This window comes from Schistocerca nitens, chromosome 2, assembly GCF_023898315.1.
Source record: "Schistocerca nitens isolate TAMUIC-IGC-003100 chromosome 2, iqSchNite1.1, whole genome shotgun sequence".
Lineage (NCBI taxonomy): Eukaryota > Metazoa > Arthropoda > Insecta > Orthoptera > Acrididae > Schistocerca > Schistocerca nitens.
In genome coordinates, this window is record NC_064615.1 from 659777693 (window position 1) to 659793118 (window position 15426).

A 15426-nucleotide genomic window follows, 5' to 3' on the forward strand; every position below is an offset into this window, starting at 1 on the left:
TCACTGTTCAAGTTATGTTGACCCCTTGGCCCTGTGCAGCCACAGTTGGTTCCAAAAACACATGGTGGAGTAGTCCACATCAGCTACTTGTGGGTAGGGTTAAAGCATGTGGAATCTACGTTGTTACTGTATATTAATATGAGAAATGCTGAATTTGTAAACAAAAGTAAGTATACTGAGAATGCGAGGGGGATTAATCACTACGATTCTTGGAAAGGTAACAGAGGTCTTTTAGAGCCCAAAGACATTACATTGTCTCAATAAAATATTTTTAATTTTTTTTTTTAATTTAGTGGAAGCCTCGTGTAATCCTTGGAACTTCAATTTGCTTTCTCTGGAACAAAATTCTGTTTCCCAAGTAAAATTAATTATATTATCTTATAAATTTTTTAATATGACATAGAACTTTATGTCCTCTAGCACGCCACCTGTCTTTCCAGTAGTTTATCTTTTATCTGATTGGAGTGTTAAAGTACCTAGAATGCTGATAACATTTATCAATTTGGCAAAGTTCTATTATTCACAGATCATAAGCACTGTAACACTCATAAAGAAGTACCAAATTGGAGATAAGTGTATTTATGAATAGCAAAATAGGTAAGTTTTGTTTCATAAAGAGGATAAGTGTGTAAGATATCTTTGCTGTTTACTTCAAATTTGGATACCGCTCCATCTGTAAAAGACATATGGACATTATTTGAGATTAGCACAAGTGACAGAAACTTTGAATCAGCCCTTAATGAATGAATCTCTATTTGAACCGGAAGCTAGCGGAGATTCACTGATCGTCATCAGGTTAATAAATTAGCTTCCTCAATCGTATCGTCCTTAGTGAAACGATGAGTGAAGTTGGAAACAGTGAACGGAATTAATGAATCCTTGTGGATCACGCTGAACTCAACAGAGTAAATCGCTGCCGAGAACAAGATTGTGAAATAAAGTAAAAAGAAAATTTCACTCGAAATGAAACTTCCAAGTCCAGACTAGTATTATAATTATCATCTTCGTCTGAAAGTTAATTTAACAACTGTGCGTCGTGTCTACAATATGAACTAAAATGTGATATTGCCAAGTTTCCTGCACCATAGCGCCAGGTAAAAACCATTCAAAGTATGTTATATCCTACACCAAATATAAATCGAGAGTTTACTCTCTTAACCTCATGGCACGTACAATCAATTGAAATTGGACCGTAAAGTAGATGATATTTTGTCTTATGGACAATACTATTGAATATCGTATCAGTATGCATCTCGTGCTCATTTTCACAGCAACATGGCAGCTATATGGAAGGTAGATCTGATAAAAGCAGAATTATTCTCATATCGAGTGCGGAATCAACAAACCGAGTTTCAAACTGAAATTGTACAAGCCAGGACATTGTGTCGAAGCTCCCGCCTACAGTCGAGTATAGTGGACACTGGAAGGTCACAAAAAAGGAGATGCTTTGCTACACAAAAAAAGTGGCCAAGCTATCTGCAAATGAAAAAAAAAATTCACACAAGGAACGTAGTGAAATCTGATTACTTGTAACGAGCTAAATTTCTGGTGTGGATCAGTAAAGCTGAGAGTCAGTTATTCAACCGAAGGAAATTGTAATGTGGTTTATAACATTGTGTTTCATATAAAACGACATAAAGATCAGTGTCATAATAAATGCCGGCCGTTGCGGCCGTGCGGTTCTAGGCGCTTCAGTCTGGAACCGCGTGACCGCTACGGTTGCAGGTTCGAATCCTGCCTCGAGCATGGATGTGTGTGATGTTCTTAGGTTGGTTAGGTTTAAGTAGTTCTAAGTTCTAGGGGACTGATGACCACAGATGTTAAGTCCCATAGTGCTCAGAGACATTTGAACCATTTGAACCATAATAAATACTTCCTTATTCTTTCTGAGTCAGCAAATCCTTCAAAATTTGGTAGTACTTCTTTTATTACCAATATTTTCTGTTTTCTTTTTAAGACAGAACAGTTAATGACTTTTCTCATACATTGTTGTTATTACTCATGAATCCAATGGTTAGAGTGTGTTAATACACTCCTGGAAATTGAAATAAGAACACCGTGAATTCATTGTCCCAGGAAGGGGAAACTTTATTGACACATTCCTGGGGTCAGATACATCACATGATCACACTGACAGAACCACAGGCACATAGACACAGGCAACAGAGCATGCACCATGTCGGCACTAGTACAGTGTATATCCACCTTTCGCAGCAATGCAGGCTGCTATTCTCCCATGGAGACGATCGTAGAGATGCTGGATGTAGTACTGTGGAACGGCATGCCATGCCATTTCCACCTGGCGCCTCAGTTTGACCAGCGTTCGTGCTGGACGTGCAGACCGCGTGAGACGACGCTTCATCCAGTCCCAAACATGCTCAATGGGGGACAGATCCGGAGATCTTGCTGGCCATGGTAGTTGACTTACACCTTCTAGAGCACGTTGGGTGGCACGGAATACATGCGGACGTGCATTGTCCTGTTGGAACAGCAAGTTCCCTTGCCGGTCTAGGAATGGTAGAACGATGGGTTCGATGACGGTTTGGATGTACCGTGCACTATTCAGTGTCCCCTCGACGATCACCAGTGGTGTACGGCCAGTGTAGGAGATCGCTCCCCACACCATGATGCCGGGTGTTGGCCCTGTGTGCCTCGGTCGTATGCAGTCCTGATTGTGGCGCTCACCTGCACGGCGCCAAACACGCATACGACCATCATTGGCACCAAGGCAGAAGCGACTCTCATCGCTGAAGACGACACGACTCCATTCGTCCCTCCATTCACGCCTGTCGCGACACCACTGGAGGCGGGCTGCACGATGTTGGGGCGTGAGCGGAAGACGGCCTAACGGTGTGCGGGACCGTAGCCCAGCTTCATGGAGACGGTTGCGAATGGTCCTCGCCGATACCCCAGGAGCAACAGTGTCCCTAATTTGCTGGGAAGTGGCGGTGCGGTCCCCTACGGCACTGCGTAGGATCCTACGGTCTTGGCGTGCATCCGTGCGTCGCTGCGGTCCGGTCCCAGGTCGACGGGCACGTGCACCTTCCGCCGACCACTGGCGACAACATCGATGTACTGTGGAGACCTCACGCCCCACGTGTTGAGCAATTCGGCGGTACGTCCACCCGGCCTCCCGCATGCCCACTATACGCCCTCGCTCAAAGTCCGTCAACTGCACATACGGTTCACGTCCACGCTGTCGCGGCATGCTACCAGTGTTAAAGACTGCGATGGAGCTCCGTATGCCACGGCAAACTGGCTGACACTGACGGCGGCGGTGCGCAAATGCTGCGCAGCTAGCGCCATTCGACGGCCAACACCGCGGTTCCTGGTGTGTCCGCTGTGCCGTGCGTATGATCATTGCTTGTACAGCCCTCTCGCAGTGTCCGGAGCAAGTATGGTGGGTCTGACACACCGGTGTCAATGTGTTCTTTTTTCCATTTCCAGGAGTGTATAAATATGTGATCGCAATTGCTACTGAGCCACGGGGGCTCGTTTCACCGTCCCATATCGATAGCTTCTAGATGGTGTCCCAAAAGGTGGCGCGGACCAATCCCTTATACGCTCATCGCTCCCCCACCTAGGCTTCAAAAGCCACCGCTGGAGTGTCGTACGGGGACTTTCGAACAGCGCGGTGCAGGCAGCTTACGTGGAGCCTTCGCCATGTCTGGAGCTGCAGCCAGTGACAGTGCTTTGATCAATGGACACGCTGTGCGGATCGGCACGACGTCTTTTCCAGGTCCCCATTCACTCTTCTTCACCAGGCAGCGACTTCCCAATCAGTAACGTGTAGTGAAATCGGATTACTTGTAACGAGCTAAATATCTGGTGTGGATCATTAAAACTGACATATAACAAAGCTGTGCTTGTCTCGTCATGCACAGCTTTGTTATTTCATTCTATGTGATTCTAGGATTCAGTTTATTACAATGTCTGCTCTGTGTGATTTCGAAGTAACTTGTGGTAGTCTGCTGTCTGTCATGCTCGCTACAATTTTACTGCGAGTAATGTTGTCATGGCCATGTAACGTGCCTAAATTTCACGTGTAATTATAGTCAGGGCCCTATGAATTATTGAGTTTTTAAAAAATTTCAGTGTATTTTTAAATTGTCTTATGGGAGAGAACAAACTGTTTCTTAACTTTAGTATTTGTTTTCACTATACTTTAGAAGCCGGTGCGTTTTCCGGTATTAGTACTATCCATCGCTTTTGTGTGTCGAGAGTTCCAGCTAATGGTAAGACCTGAGTGAGTTGTTATTTATACTCCTTCCTGGAATAATTGACACATCCCGTTGAGTAGTTCTCTTTTACAACTAACATTTTTAGCGAAGCTTATTTCCTAGGGCGTATGACCTTATGGGAAGCGCTCTATAAGTGCAGCTGTGGTCAAATTATAACTTTCACTTGTAGCGTAATTCAGTGAGACATTAATGTTCGGTGCTTCTTAACAGCACCTCCTAAGTTGGCGGGAGCGGTTCCCTGTCGGCGACTTCTCGCCGCGTGGACGTGACTCATTTGCGGCCGTGTTGACGGCTCTTGAGCGTTTCCTAGCACGCCTTGCTGTTTCTTTGCAGTCATGCGTCCTGACTGTCTGCGCCTATGCTGAGTGTCCTATGTCATCTGACTTACACTATAAATGTAATTTTGCTGTCGGAGAAGATACCTTTGGTTAACTGGCTTCGCACCGGAAATTTTCCTTTAAATTTTATTGTTTGTTTAATACATATTGTATGCTTCTGCTAAATTACGTATTTGGTATAAACCTTTCGGGTAAGCCGTAAAGACTTGAGCTCTCTTGAAGAAATTAATCTATATCACAATTTTAATTATTTTTACTGGCTGGTTACATGCATATTTTTAATTTAAATTTTTTTAAAGCCATTGTTGTTAAAGTCTTTATTTCTTGAATTTTCTTGGAGGCCATTATTATTGTAATTCAATGACTGTGTCAACCGCCATTTTGAACGCCTTCATGCCTGTAAACTGAACACGGAAAATTACTAAGAATTTTCTTACCTCTTTGTCGAAACGATAAATAATGTTACTTAAAGGTGCCTAGTCGTTCCGTGGTATTTCCCTAATCCTGGTAACTCCAGATTCCTTCTTCGTTTCTTACTTAGTTACGAAATAACACATTACCTGCTGTTATGGATAATACTTAAATCACTGATGAATTACAGCATGTGCTCCCGGGAATTAGAAGAACAAAAAAATTTATGCCTGCTGGGACGTACGTCATAAATATTTATAGGTTTAAAAGTATTTGTGTGAACGTGATAGTGTGAATGAGTGCGTATGGAAAGGGGACATTTCCTCAGTCGTTATAAAAGTTAAATTGAGGTCTCGTACTACCAAATCACAAAGTGTCAGACCACAAACTATAATTTGCTGATAAGTGCGCCAAGAGCGTGTGCTCATTGTGCGTTTGCACATGCTCACGAACTACCAAACATTGTCTTGCAGCTACTCACTGACACAATCTTCGTAGTGACAAGAGTGATATACTGTAGAGATAAAGGTGTAAGTCACAAACACTGAAGGACAATCACTGCACGTATTTTCAAAGAATTGATGTTGATGACTTGTATAACACGGTACTGTACTGTCAGAATTTACCAGCAGGTGTTAAACGCTAAATAAGCGAGTTAATAATTAAACGAGCAAATATTCACGAAAAATGTACTGAGTGGTTGTCTTATAGATAAACAAAGGACTATAATAGCCGAGTAAAATGAATGCTTGTTCCTTTCCATGTAACCATTCCTGTAGACCAGTAGGCACCTTTTAGTAGACCTGCAAGAGGCGTAGCTAAGTGTAGCTGTGTTGGCTTGGCGATTTACATGCCATGAAGTTTTCTTCTGTTCAGCGCCTGGGTGACAGAAACTCGAGTCAGATAGGATGTATAAACGGAGGTTTATGCACATCATTTGAAACTTATGTACACGTGTTATCCTGTTAATACTGAAAGATGAAACCAAATTTTGGTCGGTTAATGTCTTACATAAAGGAAAACTTTGACTAATCTCTTACGTAAAGGAACCCTATATGAATACGAAACTTAAAAATACTAATTCCTCAAAATGAATATTTAAAGTAAAAGGTATCGACCTTGAGCAAAAGGCTGTAAAACGTTATAAAATCGTAATGTAATGCCGAAAATGTCCGTGGGACGGAGAGGATACAAAAGAATGTATATAATAGTAGTAGTTCTGAGTGGTGCTAGTACGGCAAGAAATGTAAAACACACAAACATATCGATTAACTAGCGAGTAGACCCGGCTTGTCAGTGAGTCTATAAATGTAAATCCTTATATAACTCGTTTAGGACAATAATGATCTGTTGTAAAACTCATTTTTATGTATTGCATTGGAAGACCAGGATCTCAAAACCGAACTGTGAGGTTATACGAATGCTTAACAAATGCAGCAAGCTAGTATAATCTTGCTTCGAAGTGAAACACAAGTGCGAGCACTTACCAGAAACAAGACATTTCGACCTTCGGTAGAGTCGTGGGACGACAGACGTTCTACAAAAGAGAGGGTTCGGAATAAAGGAGGAAACATTTTAAATATACCTTGACCTCGACTAAGAGTCGACGTGGTGCTGAATGCACGACTGTCAGATATTTCGCTGACAGTACAGATAGAACATGCAGAATACTCAGCGGCCCTCACGGTAGGCAATAAGCGAGGTGCACCCACTCCTGGACTCCAAACTCCAGGCCCTTTGATGGCAGCCAAGAGTCTGTTGTTGGCGGATGGGAGTTTTTATTTGTTTTTTTTTTTACCGTATGATGAAACAGAGATTGGATCAAATACATAATTTTAAGAGTATACGATGTAAGAAATGACAAGCAAAATACAAGTACAGAATCAAATGTTCAAAGTATTATACTAAATTATCTACATATTACACAAGTTCTAAAATTTCTAAGTCCAATCTGTTGATCCAGTGGAGCCCTTCAGGTGATGCGTAGTGGATGTCATTTATTGATCCCCGGAAGGCTCGTTTCGGGCATTCACCAACAATATGATTTATTGTTTGCAGGGCAGCTCCACAGTCACAATCTGGAGATGTTGCCCAGCCCCATTTGTGCTTTAGATGTCAGCAGTTCCCTTGTCCTGTTCGGATGCGGTTGATGGTTCTCCACTGGCGTCTGGGGAATGTGAAACCTGGAACTCGCATGGAAGGTTTTTCAACCAGATGACCGTTGAACACTGACGATTCTTCCCACTGATTTCTCCATACTTCGTTGATGTTAAAGTCGGAGACTTCAAGACGTTGTGCAGTTCGCCAAGGTGGTTTTCTTGACTTCAGACGCTGATGTTCTACTATTAATATATCGCTGTGTACGGGTAGGTTACTCGCGTCCGTGACAAACCCAAAGTCACACGTACCTCTTGGGCGGTGCTAAATAATTAACAACAACAGGATGAGACCGAACTGCCCGGAAAGGCCACCCGGTCATAGAATGCAGAGCAAACAACCATAAAGTCATTCTCAGGACGCACAAGTTCGTAGAATTGGACCTTCTATTCGCATATGCCAACTTAACATCGAAGGTATAAGCAGATCGAAATGTGACTGTCTATCCAAACTATCGAAAAACGATGCAGTCGATGTCATTGCACTCCAAGAAACACACACAGCAGATGATCAACAGGTAAGGAGCAGAGGGAAAATACCAGGATGGGAGTTGACCGTTCAAGAAACGGCAACATCAGTTCTTGGCGTACACCCAGAGATCAACACCTAGAAGAGGAGGCGGATAGTTGTAGATGATACTAGGTGGCCCGTATCACGTCAGTGACTGGCATGGCACGGTTCTTGGCACAGTCAGTAGAAGAAGCACAGTACTGCTAGGCTGGAGCGGCCAATGTTTATACTCACTCGACGAGGCTTTATTACTATGAAAAGGTGCCACTTCTGGGAAAGCAGCGGGGCTAAGACAGTGCGCCATTAGATAGCCCCATACACCACTGCGCCGAGATGACGTCTCGTACTGTGCCTACTCATCCCCCTCTACGCTCTGACAGCAGAAATGCAGCTACAGAAGGCTGGTTTGCCTTCGCACAGACTGCGTAATCTGCCAGAAAGAGTGTTGCGCAACACTATTTAAACCATTCCGCATTTATTTATCTATTTATATCTCAACACCTTGGGAGTTAAGTCGCCCCACTCTGAGAAATATTTTGTGTACTGAAAAATAAGATGGCACCTTCTTTGGGCAAACGTTACCACTCAACATTCACGATCTTGAAGGACAGTTTAGGTAAATGATATTCAGTGGGTAATGCACCATGGAAATACTAATTTATGTACTGATACACCCTTCGGTAATAAAGTTTGTAACATCACACAGACTTTACAACTGATGCATATCATTAAGAAAGTACCTGCTGAGAATCTTCAGAAAACGTGTGGTATCTTCTTAACAAGTGCTGCGCGGTATAGGTAATAAATGTAGTCTAACAATCTGTATATTCACCTAAAGCCTTATGTCAGTACGAGTATTAATAGCATCGTTCCAAGTATTTGACCTATACTTATGGTCGACCATATTTTCGTGATATACGAGTACAAGACATACTAGAAGAAACGTGACCTATAAAAAATAATATCAAATGGCTCAGGGCTCAGCATATGAAATGTCTTGACACAAACCCGTGCAGTGTATGCCACCAAATATTAGTGTAACGGATGCCGCGTGAAGCAAGGCAGTTATCTTCGTAAGGGTGAGTAAAGTTAAAGAGGATGGAGATCTGTTTACTCAGTGTCTCTCTTTACTGTATAAAGTCATTCACGCTACGTAATTGCTGTTTTCCATTCCCCCTAAATGGTCAGAGCTAATTGAAGAGTTTGCTAAACGACACTCTCGTATTTAGAGGCGTTTCCTCACTGCAGCGATGACATCTGCTGCAATTATACAGCGACGCTGATGGCCCAAGTTGTTTCGTCACGCCCGCCGACCGAGACAGTTTGAGGTGAGCCGTCGTGCCAGCAGTGTGTGGTTAATAGCGGAACCCTGCCTGGTCCGGATGAGCCCGTACTTAACTGAAACCTCATTAAGGCCAGATTTTAATTAAGATACCGAGGACATCAGCCACAGGTATACACTAAAAGCGCTTGCTTCATCCTCACCGTGTCTCGATGCGTGGCTGCTCGCTAAAACTGCAAGTTACTGAGAGGGCCTTTACACGGCAGCGAGCAAAGCGAAGTCCCTTCAACTTTTACTGCATCTGTCTTAGCTGAGTCATCCGGATGTCTTTTAACGAAGAGCTGAATCTCAGTGAATCTTTCGTGTGATGGATACATGCAATTCATCTTATAGTGTCCTTACGAGAGAGTGAAACAAAGTCTTCAGAGTTAATCGGAAGATCAAGTTAATAGTTTTGTCTCGTTGTTCCGTTTTGATTCCCTGACACCCATCAAAACAGAGATTAGGATGGTTCAAATGGCTCTGAGCACTATGGGACTCAACTGCTGAGGTCATTAGTCACCTAGAACTTAGAACTAGTTAAACCTAACTAACCTAAGGACATCACAAACATCCATGCCCGAGGCAGGATTCGAACCTGCGACCGTAGCGGTCTTGCGGTTCCAGACTGCAGCGCCTTTAACCGCACGGCCACTTCGACCGGCGAGAGATTAGGACAGCCGATCAATTAATCTAGTTGACATTCACAATGATAACAATCTTCTGCAACTAAGAAGAAAGTATTTCCCTGCCTATTATTGTAAATAAGAGCAACCTGAAATATCCTGACTCGAGTGAGCTTTCTTCAGGCATTTCAGACCTCTAATCTGAACTGTTTTAAATTTTAGAGAAACAGTTCTTATAGTGGTGATAGTTTCAATTTCTTATTTTATTTTATTTTATTGTTATTTGTTTATTTTTGATTTTGAGGGTTTGTAAATTTCAAGTTTCCTATATGAGCTTTTATAAATTTTGTTTTAATTATGTTTGAAACAGAAACATGCCAGTGGGGATTTAATTGCATCTAGTTTAAAATTTTTTTTTAATGTTGTATATAAATGAATGTAAACGTCCCACCTGTTTTTTCTCACAACTTGTCTCTCGGCCAGAGAACCTTTTATTACGTATAGCTGGGTTAATTTCTTCCAGTGCTCCAGTTGGAATGTACATGTGTCGTGTAGTAGGATTGGATTAGATTCACTAACATGCTTTTCCTTGGAGAATTAGTGAAACCTTTATGTGTAAAATTTATTAGATGTCTTTCTTACGGATAGAGCTTTGAACATTGTCGAGTCCAGTTTGGATAGCCATCTTTTTTAAACCTGGAGTCTACGGGTGACTGTACCTGAAACAGTTTTGCTTAAAAATTCTAACACTGCTACAAATTCTCTAATAACTGTTCTTTGTTGTGGATTTACATGTCAATACTTCTGCATAAAAACTCCTTGTGTAAACGTCAGGTGACACGTACAACTTCCAAGGAAGTCCTAGTTTACGTTTAAGGTAAGAGTTAATGTTATGAGGATATCATCTAATTATCCGTCATATTGTACTGAAATGAGGTTACCGAACCTCTGAAGTAGCGGTCCCCACTTTCTGAAGTAATTTCCTCCTTCAGTCACTAAACTTCCGTGAACAACACCAGGCTATCAGGCAATGCAGTGTAATTAGGTTACAAGTGGAAGTCATAACTTTGAAGTACAAGGGCAGTCAAATGAAAACGGAACAGATGGAAAAAGATTAGTAAACTTCATTATTTCAAAAGTAATGGCCATCTCTCTTAATATATTTATCCCATTGTGAGACAAGACGTTCAATGCCCACAGGTAAAAATATCTAAGGAACCATAGTTGATCTCTGGCGAACACTATTTCATCGAAAGTACCTGTCTTTTTTCAGAGTTCTAAAAACACAGAAATCACATGGGGGCGGGATAGAGACAGTACAGGGGATATCAAAGTGCTTCACAGCGAATCTTTTGCATCTTAGTTGAAACAGCCCGCCAGCAAAACGTCCTACCGAATTTTATTGCCCCAAAAAACCAGTAACCGACAATATGTCGAAGACCCCGAGACGAGTATAATCAGGCAACGAGCAAAAATGTAAATACCTTTCATTTATACGGAGAGGGACCATCTTTGATTGTATGTTCTCCGCAATTTGGCATTTACCCTGGAGTTCGCCCAGGTAACACATGGCCAAGAGACCATAATTTTATTTGTGTTAGAGTTCGTTTTTATTAATATTGAAGTTAAACACTCAACTGCGGAACTGCTTAGCATCGATCTGTACACTATGATACCATGAACAAAAGCTTTTTTTTCAAAAAAATGTGTTAAACAATTTATAAACCTTATTAAAATCCCTAGGGCAAAAAATACGCAATCCGCCAAAATACAAGAAACCTGGGAAGTCATACAACTGAAACGCAGAAACATCAATAATTATGTTTCAATAAATAAAAATTCCCTCAAAATACAAGAAAAGTGGCAAATTACAGCAAGCAGCTATGCCACCAAACTGGCAGGAACCACACAAATTTGACAGTGACTGGATTAGCTAATGACTACAGATTAAAAAAAAAAAAAAAAACCTCAACAGTTCACACTTATAACTAAAAGCCTTTAAAACTTAACACACCCTAGAACTAGCAGTTAGGTCCAGGAAGATTTAAACAACTTGTTAAAGGGCGAATATAGTCACAAAAACTTCAGACTAGCAGAACACGTCATGCGGCTTGTGTGCTTGCTCAGTGTTTGAATATATCAAGGCTTCCGGAATTAATTCAGCAACATTCCCACGTGGCATGTACAAAACGATCAAAATTACTTAAACTGAGCGAAAACGAGGCAGCTGATACAGGCGCCTGACAGCGGGCAAACCTAGACGTCGTGCGCCGCAGCTGGAAGAAAACCCGTCTCTGATCTAGGTTCAGGAACAGGAAAGCCTCGTCTGCTTCCAGAAATTCCCTACCAACATTCAAACAGAAAGGAAACAGTAATCTGCTCAAATGAGGCTACAAATGAGAACATCTAAAATGTAGGTAATATTAACTTACTGCGAAAGTTACTACATATAAAAGTCACGAGCTTGATGCTCATTGTTATTACATGAAAATTTAGTACCTGCACTACAAATAACAGCAAATCCAAATACCAAATGGTCCAAATGGCTCTCAACACTATGGGACTTAACATCTGAGGTCATCAGTCCCCTAGACTAGGAACTACTTAAACCTAACTCACCTAAGGACATCACAGACATCCATGCCCGAGGCAGGTTTCGAACCTGCGACCGTAACGGTCGCGCGATTCCAGACTGAAGGGCCTAGAACCGCTCGACCACGGTGGCCGGCCCAAATACCAAGGCACGCCCTCTTTCAACAGTGCATTGCCTTCTACACAGACTATGTTGCAGTCCCAAATACAAAAGAAATGGTTCTGAGCGCTATGGGACTTATCTTCTGAGGTCATTAGTTCAAAAAAATGATTCAAATGGCTCTGACCACTATGGGACTTAACATCTGAGTTCATCAGTCCCCTAGACCTTAGAACTACTTAAACCCAACTAACCTAAGGACATCACACACACATCCATGCCCGAGGCAGGAGTCGAACCTGCAACCGTAGCGGTCGTGCGGTTCCAGACTGTAGACCCTACCCAAATACATCAACTCAATTTGAGACAGAGAGTATTCATACACTTGCATTGAATATGATCTGGAACAAACAGATTAAAATCATTTATACTGATACTGACCGTTGACTATCCACACAATCACTCGGAATTGTAATGAACAGGACGAGTCAAATTCAACATTAACAGAGACAAAGCTTCTGATAAGAAGTACCAGTAAAAGATAAACACTTTACTCCACTCAAGTGCGAAGGAACCATGACCTCCAGGATTCCAAGCAGGGGTATTATTGCCTCCAGTCCGTGGCGACGATCTACAGAGAAGTAATGAATGTTTAAGCCCCTAGATATGTCCTGGTGCTTGCTGACCATGTTGCACGCGGCGCCAGCTGCCATTTCCGCAACTCACCGCTATCAGTACTTCATCCAGCAGGAAAACTTTGGCTGCGACTAACTTAACAACTCGTGGCTTCACGAGGTGCACGCCCGTGCAGCAGCAGTGCCACAAAAAGCAACTCGCCAGCCACGTGGTCTCCCGCTAGCTGCCGGTACCATGACATGCCGAAACTAACAATACACTCCTCGACCAAGGACCCTAGCCCTGGCGAATGACAAGGATCGATACCGATTGTAGAAGTACCTAGTGGCGCCAGTGAAGTGGGATGCCCGCCAAAATTAAAGCCACCGCGGCTCAATAGGATATGGATGTACTGAGAACTTACCGCCAGAAACCATTACTGTGGCTTCCCAAGATTACTTGTAGTCGTACACTGAGGTGCCAAAAGACATGGCATATCGATACGCACATATGCAAATGGCGGTGGTGTCGCGTACGCAAGATGTAATACGGCATTGCACTGACGAAATTGTGATTTGTACTCACGTGATTCCTCTGAAAAGGTTTCCGACGTGAGTATAGCCGCACACCGCAATTAAAAGATTTTCGACGCAGAGTGGTAGTTGGAGATTGATACATGGAAATCGTTAGGGAATTCCATATTCCGCGAGCCACAGTCTCAAGAGTGTGCTGTGAGAATACCAGGTTTCAGACATTGCCTCTCACCATGGACCACGCAGTAGCCGACATCCTTCATTTAAGGCCACACCGTGTGAGATAACTGCAGAAATCAATGTGGAACGTACGACGAACCTATCCATTAGGGCAATGTGACGAACTTCGGAGTTAATGGGCAATGGCAGCAGACGACGAACTAGAGTGCCTTTGCAAGATATCGCCTGCAGCATCTCTCCTGGCCTCGTCACCACATCGGTTGTGACCTAGACTACTGGAAAATCGTGAACTGGTCGGATGAGTTTCAATTTCAGTTGATAGGAACTGATGGTAGGTTTGGAATGTGGCACAGTTCCTATGAAGCCAAGGTTCTGTCAACAAAGTACTGTGTAAACTTGTGGTAGCACCATAATGATGTGGTCTCTGTTTACATGGGATGGACTGGGTCCACCGGTCGGAGAGAACCGATTGATAACTGGAAAATGTTTTGTTCCGCTACTTGGAGACCATCTGCAGTCATTCATGGATTTCATTTTCCCAACTAACCGTGGAATTTTTATGAATGACAATGCACCATGTCAGCTGACCACTGTTGTTCTCGACTTCAGTTCGTGCACAGAATCCAGCACCAACGACTCTTCCACAATTTGGACGGATATAGACGCTGCATGGCCTAATATTTCTGCATTGCAGTTTCGACTTGCTGAGTCCATTCCAGGTCGAGTTGCTGCACTACGTCGGGCAAAAGGAGATCCGACAGGATATTAGGAGGTATTCCATGACTTTTAACTTCATTGTAAATATGTGGAGACTAAGAATGGAGGTATCTCTTTGTTCCATGGACAGTTCTGACATGGCAAGCTTTATGTATATTACATCAGTCCTGGAAAGAAGGATACATGTTTCCTTGTGGACTTTTGGGTCTCTTGTAATATGATCATGAACGAGAACCCATCGTTTTCATTTTTCGGAGTTTATTTAGGATGTTTACGAATATATGAAGAAATATTAGTGCAGAACTTTACGCTGATTGTAAGCAACCATGTTGTTGTTGTTGTGGTCTTTAGTCCTGAGACTGGTTTGATGAAGCTCTCCATGCTACTCTATCCTGTGCAAGCTTCTTCATCTCCCAGTACTTACTGCAACCTACATCCTCCTGAATCTGCTTAGTGTAATCATCTCTTTGTCTCCCTCTACGATTTTTACCCTCCACTCTGCCCTCCAATGCCAAATTTGTGATCCCTTGATGCCTCAAAACATGTCCTATCAACCGGTCCCTTCTTTTTGTCAAGTTGTGCCACAAACTCCTCCCCAATTCTATTCAATACCTCCTCATTAGTTATATGATCTACCCATCTAATCTTCAGCATTCTTCTGTAGCACCACATTTCGAAACCTTCTATTCTCTTCTTGTCCAAACTATTTATCGTCCATGTTTCACTTCCGTACATGGCTACACTCCATACAAATACTTTCAGAAACGACTTCCTGACACTTAAATCAATACTCGATGTTAACAAATTTCTCTTCTTCAGAACACTTTCCTATACATTGCCAGTCTACATTTTATATCCTCTCTACTTCGACCATCATCAGTTATTTTGCTCCCCAAATAGCAAAACTCCTTTACTACATTAAGTGTCTCATTTCCTAATCTAATTCCCTCGGCATCACCCGATTTAATTTGACTACATTCCATTATCCTCGTTTTGCTTTTGTTGATGTTCATCTTATATCCTCCTTTTAAGACAGTCCATTCCGTTCAAATGCTCTTGCACGTCCTTTGCTGTCTCTGACAGAA